General features: G+C 38.8%; 1 pseudogene; it reads left to right on the forward strand.

Moving 5' to 3' along the window:
* The first annotated feature begins 3,461 nt into the window (after nt 1-3,461).
* Nucleotides 3,462-6,721, forward strand: LOC108966085 (annotated as a pseudogene).
* The last annotated feature ends 265 nt before the right edge of the window (nt 6,722-6,986 follow it).

The raw sequence follows: 6,986 nt of genomic DNA on the forward strand, positions 1-6,986 counted from the left end.
GTATTTCAGTGTGGACGTTCTGTATCGTGGCGAACAAATGGTGATCTGAAAAACCACGATATGAGCTATTCGTAGGTTGCTTTTTACGTTTCGGAATTCGAGAACAAATACAAATGTTTATAATGGAAAACTGCTTTGTTGTTTTTCAAAACATTCTTCGTTAATATCTATATACCGCATTATGCGTTTTAATCAATTTTCAAAGCACTTTTGCAACTCTGATTGTGGTATCTCCCAAACCAGCTTTTTGATTACATCAACCACTCCTACAGGTGTCGAAAAACGGTGACTTAATAGATTATTTCATACGAACAGAAATTATTTGGCCAAAAGTCAAAGCCATACAGTGGATGACTCGCCAAATTGATGTTTTGAGTACTCAAATAGTAATTGTTTTAGTCGATATGTGAGAGTTTGACTGGTTTTGAAGAAGAGTGAACCGTCTACTGATAAACTAACTGATAAATATATTTGTGTGTATAACTCAGAATTTATTTAAAACGTAACTTTAATTAGGTTCACCAATTCACTATTGTTAAGCTAATCCATGCCTAAAATTGTAAAAAATAGTAGCTCAAAATTGTTCGAGGTTAATTTCAGTTCTACGTTGAGAAAAATATTTTCAGTTATTGTAAACAAGGCACAAAAACGTTTTTATCTTCTGCATATCTTCAGAAATGTCAAACTTTATTATAAAATTGTGACTCTTCAAAACCAAAATCGAAATTTAAAGGCGATTATCGACTTTCGCTCGTTTCGCCTTCACGTTCTGTTGTCTGATCCAGCATGCGTTTCTGTTGCCATTAAATACCTTACCGTCGTGGACGTTTGGCTTTTCTGTTAATTTGGCTACTTGGTCAGATTTCATATATGATTTTTTGACGTGAACATAATAGGTGAATTATTTTAGTTAACAATGCGAGCGAAAAAAAAAATCTTATTTTAAATTCACTTTCCACAGCACAACTTACCTACCGTCTGGTCCAACGTAGTAACAGAGCATTTTAATTAAATTTACCTCTACTGATAAGGACTACTTAATTGTAATATAATTTCAGCATTACTGCAAATAACATTGCCCTGCCGCAGCAAGGTCTTATCGCGCCACAACTGATATATCTAATTCATTCGCATATCGCACTTTCAATTTTAAGCACTCGCCAAACATGCACTTAATACCGTAACATTACGGTGCACACATCAGCGTATAAACACAACTTTTTTATTTGGTTTTCATATAACTTCCCGGTGCACCTATTTTATATGAGCTTTGCCACACTTTGTTTTCGGAGCATTTTCATGCACAAGTCCTTTATCTTAATGCCGACGTCGCCGTCGCTGCCGCTGAACCGGATAAATGCCGTTGGCGGTCGTGGGCTCGGACGCCGGCACCAATGTTGACTCGTTGCGCGAGCATACAAAATTTGCATCCGAAAGCCGGAAGTTTTGGCGAGCCAAACAGCAGAACAGACAGCCAAGCCTGCCAAGCGCTGCCACCAACTAGTTATGTGTATGGCCAACAACAACAGCAAGTGCGGCTGGCAAGTCCAGCAGGCTGTGATTTGGTCAATACATAGATGAGGCTCAACGGCTTTATGTAAATGGGAGCGGCAATCTGAAATCACTGTGCGCATTCATTTGCCCGTGTGCCTGTGTGGTGCATGTGTGTGTAAGAGTGTGCAGCGGCATAACTTTCATTGTAGCTGGCTGCAGTTCTATAATCTGCTTGCTACATAGTACAAATGCAATGCAAAATTCAAAAATCTCAAAATCTCAGTTTACGTACGTGTCGTCGGTGCACTACCGATACGCATTCCGGTTGCAGTGGCAAGTGGCAAGATTATGCGCACGTATTTGTACTTTTTGACTGCGGCAGCTTCCAGTGCGCCAGCCGGTGGTTAATGCGGCCTTTTGTTTCGGATTGCGGTTGTGCGTTTGCCTTTTTCACTTTTTTTCAGATTTTTATTTTCCTTTTTGTTTTTGTTCACAATTTTGTTGGGACTTTTATTATATTATTTCACAATTTAGCATTGCCATTGCAATACCAAGGGGAAGTGCATTCATGCGTTGGTCAGTGGCAGGTAGAGGCGGTGAGAGAGTAGCAGGTGAAGTGGCAAGTTGGAAGTTTACTTTCAGAGTGCATAGAGGAACATCAGCACGATTATACTACTTTAAAATAAAATAAATGAATTGCGTAAATATTTGTGTAGACTTTTCGTGTGCAAAGACAAATATTTATTAAAGCGTAATTGCAAAGTGGTCTCCGGTCTCCCTTAATTCATTTACAGGTATATATTTTTAAATAACTTAGTGCTTATGTATTGTGAGTGTTGAAGGAATATTAGGCAAGAACTTCCTGTGGCTGCTTGAATTGAAGACTGTGAATGTAAAGAACGAAGAAGCAAAGTTGATTTTGCAAGGAGAGCATAATGCTTATTTTCACTCTAAGAGCACATACACTGTAGCTCACACGCACTGGACTAAGTCTAGAGAAGGTGCTAATCATATTCATGGAAAGAAACAAATGTGGAAGCGAAAACAAACATTAAATACTTACAAACGTTGGAAGGAAGCGCAGAGCTTAAAAAGTATCGAAATGTGAACAAAGACTTATAAGAGGATGCCTAAGAATGAACTAAATTTGGATACACACGCCCATTAGATATTGTCTTACTAACTTGATATGAAATTCGCTTGAGAAAAGAAAATCGTAGGACAACATTCGATAATATATTGTGTGAAGTTTGATTAAAAAGTCGATGGTTAGGTTAGTATAGGTTATAAAACAAAACCCTAGAGAGAGTAATAATAATCAAATCCAACAAAAAGTCTTATATTCAATACATATCTGTTTAGGCGCTCAATTCGTATGCCCATGAACTGAGCTGGTGGTCCAAAGGTGTGAGATGCAAGGTTTTTTGAGCTAAAAGAATCTTGTGAACGCACAGTTACCAATATTTACCCATCGCTAACTAAGCTCTCGCCGGGCCCAGCTGCCCAATTGTAACTTGACGGAAATACTTTTCGGACAGAAAGGTCCCTCTAGTCGGCATGAATAAGAGCGTGGAAATCAGAATGGATCGTAGCTGCAGCAAGGAGCCATCTCAGGTCCATATATTTTGAATATCATGACTCACTGCTTGGGCAGCTAAAGCTTCTTCTTCTGGTTAAAGATCTGTGTTAGAATAGGCTGTAGGAAAATTTTTAGAAATCGTAAATACTTAGAGTTTAAGAGAGTGGGGTGGATATATCGATGGAAAATAAGGTGACACTAGCGCTTAAGGGCAGGTTCATTCACAGATTATTCAGCATCAGGTATGGGACGTAAGTCAGCGTTTAGATGTTAGCGATGTGATCTCCACTAGTCGGAATGCCGATCAGTTAGGGTCATTTGTGCGTGAATGATGTGTAGGTGTAATTTGCGTATGGAATCCAACCTTTGGTCACCAGTCCAGAGCAATATGGAAGCTCAACAGGTAGTAGCTGCAACTAAGAGGTCTGACCGGCGACTTAATTCTATTATCACTGGGAGTTCGCTTCAACCTGCTCATACGGTCTAGGTCCTCGTGAAGTAGTGGTTATAGTGGTTAAAAACCGAGTGCAGGAGGAACTGAAACTTTGTCAGTTGAATGTGAAGTTGCATTGCAACTGAGTGCCGGATCCAAAGACCGGCAGCGGTGGGCTTCGAACCATATCAAGGCGGTTAGCTTTTGAGCGCTGTGGGGTTAGGACGTCGTCAGCAGGGACCCACGTTAAACACACCGGACGTTTTCCAATAGTAACCCATAAGAGCACAACGAAGCTATGACCTGTTCCGACTCCAAAGACATCGAGACTGCGGCGCACGTCCTTAACAACTGTTTACTGTAATTGCGTATTTCCTTACGGCCCCGTAATATCCAAAAGTGACCTGAAGCTAATGCTAATGAGATCGGTACATTTAAGGCTAGGATTACCGCTATACTCTCGGCGTGGATGGTCAATTGCACAGCTGCTAAGCTTCAATATTGTATGACAACTGTTACTTTGACAGCTCCAAACTCTGTATGAAGAACGCAACAATAATCAGGAAGCCTGAAACAGGTACAAGTGAAAAGTTCAACGGCCACCTCGGCAGGCAATAGAAATACTTCGTTAAATTTTTTATCGTAAAAAAGCCGTATATTATCCATCAACCCTGTGATGTCTGCTTCAAAGTCGAAATTTTCTCCTCCGGTATCAAGGCTATTTGTGGGGCGGTGTAAGATTTTGTGCAATAAATAGAGTTCGATATATCAATACGACCTTGTCGACTTCTCGTTAAAATACCAATAGCTTTAATAAATCTGGATGCATAATGCTTTAAAGTTACGCATAGCTTACGATCTTAGTTCATTCTAAGTGGTGTAGTACCCACAAGAATAAATTAGAAACGAAAGGTACTTACCATGACAGTAGGAGGCTCAGAGAATGTGATCTATGCCAAATGTAGATAACAAATGCAATAAGCTGTGGTCTAATTATGTTAAGAGTATCTGTATACTAGTTAAAAATTATGCTACAGATATATGCCGATAATTTAGAAAATATATTTGTCGGCTGTTAAGATATCAACTATATTTCACAGCTTCTCTCACCGAATTTCTAGCTTAAATATTCAATTTTGTACAACTTCCTTGTACTTATACTTAAGTGCATACTAGCATTAAACTAATTTTAATGCGCCACCAGAAAGCTACCGCGGCGCCAATGTAATTTCTTTGTGTTCTTCGCATTCCTCTCCCTTAAAGTGATTTGTGAGTTGTGGTCGCCAAGTTCTTGTTGTTTACTTGCCGCCATTAGTTTATATCACTTTCGAGCCATTAACTTGAAAGCTGCAAGTGATATTCCACATTTACACCTTCAATGCTTAACACCGCAGTGGCTTTCAAATGCTGCAACATAGTAGCTTCGTGCTGCAGCAGGGAGTCATTAGAATGCAGGAAATTTTTAATAAGGAAATGTACACGAAGTGGCAATACGAGTGAAAATTGCGTTTACAACAATGAACCAGACTTGCCCACCAAAGCAAACACTGGAAGCGCATTAAAATCTGCATTAATGCCAGCGATACAATGAGAAGCTGACAGCAGGACAATGGTGTGCAACAACAATTGCAATATTCGCACATTTATTCCTTCCATTTCATTGGTTGTGGGTGTTTAGAAGTACAGACAGCAACTACGTGTTGGCCCAGCGTTGTGAGTGGTGTTATGGTGTAGGTAGAATTTCCTATGTGTACGGGGGTAGTACGGGTCTTTAAAGGTAGTGAGAATTTATTTCAAAATAAAATTCAGAAAAAATATTGAAAAATAAAATGTTAGCTAAAATAATTCGAAAGCTTTATGCTGCTTACCGTTTAAACAAAAAATTTGTGACGTTTTGCACAGCGACCTATGGTCTATTGTGCCTCTCCTATATCACAAAAACTCATAATAATTCTAGGAGCTTAATGATGTGATGTGATCCCTGTTCACGCAGATGGTTCCTATGGCCTTGAGCTTACTTTTACAATTTGCTGGACGAACTAGAATCAGATGTTCTGGAGTTTCCTGTTCCACCTCGCCCGTGCTTGGCAAGTGCTTCCTGAGCCTGCACGCCCTGTATAGAACGCTACAAGGATACGGAGTTTGTCTCGGGCGAGGTTGAGCATATCTTATAACCTTGTCAGATTGCAATCTCATAGTAGTATCTTGGCCTGGCGCTAACCTGCCACCTCCTGCCAGTGCCGTTCTCTCTCCAGAGTGTTATGGCCTCGCTCAACTTTTTCTGTGTTGTATAATAATCTAGCTCTAAAGTAAGGAATTATGTTATATCAAGTTTTGCATAAATTACTTCCAAGAAATTGTAAAATATTATACAGAAACTGTTGTCTAGTAGCTGCTATACAAATACATTAATCATTCTGATGTCATTAATTTAGTTTAAAAGTATTAAAAGCCCAAATGTTCTTGTTATCGTTATTTTATCTTTCCTAATTTGAATTAAACAGAAATCGGGTTTCAACTTTGCTTATTGGACATATTTATTTTCTATAAATAAAAATAACTAGTTGCTTCTAGACTTTTTTCAAAATGGGTCTACAGGACACTGATAAAAAATTAGTTATTTATTATTTATATATTATTTAAAACAACAAAGTATAACAAAGTATATAAATATTATTTCTTCCAACGACAGGCAAGCTTCTTACCTGCCCAGCAATTGGATGGCAATGACTTTTCCAAATGCATCGAGAAGTACCAATCACTGCTTACTGAATACTCGAACCTCGAGAAGCAAGTCAGGCAACAAAGGATCGACTGTTTCCAAGATGGCAACCAATGCTTAGGAATTATGCGCCCATTATAGCCGCGATCAACCAACGATGATATGCAAAAACTAGTTATTGCTTGCAACATGAAGGCGATTCTGAACCCGAAGTCTCTACAAGCACGTTCAATACTGACTCTCCAGCAACAGACGACACTACCGACTCCACTACAACTAGTAGCCCAACTGGACCTGTGACCATTAGCTATTGTTTGAACAGTTACCAACCACCAATCGCTGACTTAAAGTCCAAGGAGAAGTTGCAGACAATTTACATGCGCTTTGCTCCGATAAATATGAGAACACTATAGATGAGATCAACTCCAGTATCGCAGCCATTCACAAAAAATTTACAATGCGCATGGAAGAGGCTGAGTCCGACCGCATTTAATTTGATCAGTGTTGTCGGGAACACTTTAATATCTTCTTCTTCTTTACTGTCTTTAATGTCTTACGTTTGGAATATTTTCATTTAATTAATTAATTATTTCGAAAAAAAAAATTCAATTGTAAAAAGAGAGAATAGTTTTACTTTAATTTCTTAATTAATTACTTAACATTTTATGGAACACAAATACATTCTTCGAAAGTTTTTGAACGTTGATTTTGGACAGCTCATTATAGCTTCTTCTTGAAAGAGAGAGAGAGATAAGAAA

Source organism: Bactrocera latifrons, unplaced genomic scaffold (genome assembly GCF_001853355.1).
Source record: "Bactrocera latifrons isolate USDA-ARS-PBARC rearing strain unplaced genomic scaffold, ASM185335v1 scaffold_155, whole genome shotgun sequence".
NCBI classification, from domain to species: domain Eukaryota; kingdom Metazoa; phylum Arthropoda; class Insecta; order Diptera; family Tephritidae; genus Bactrocera; species Bactrocera latifrons.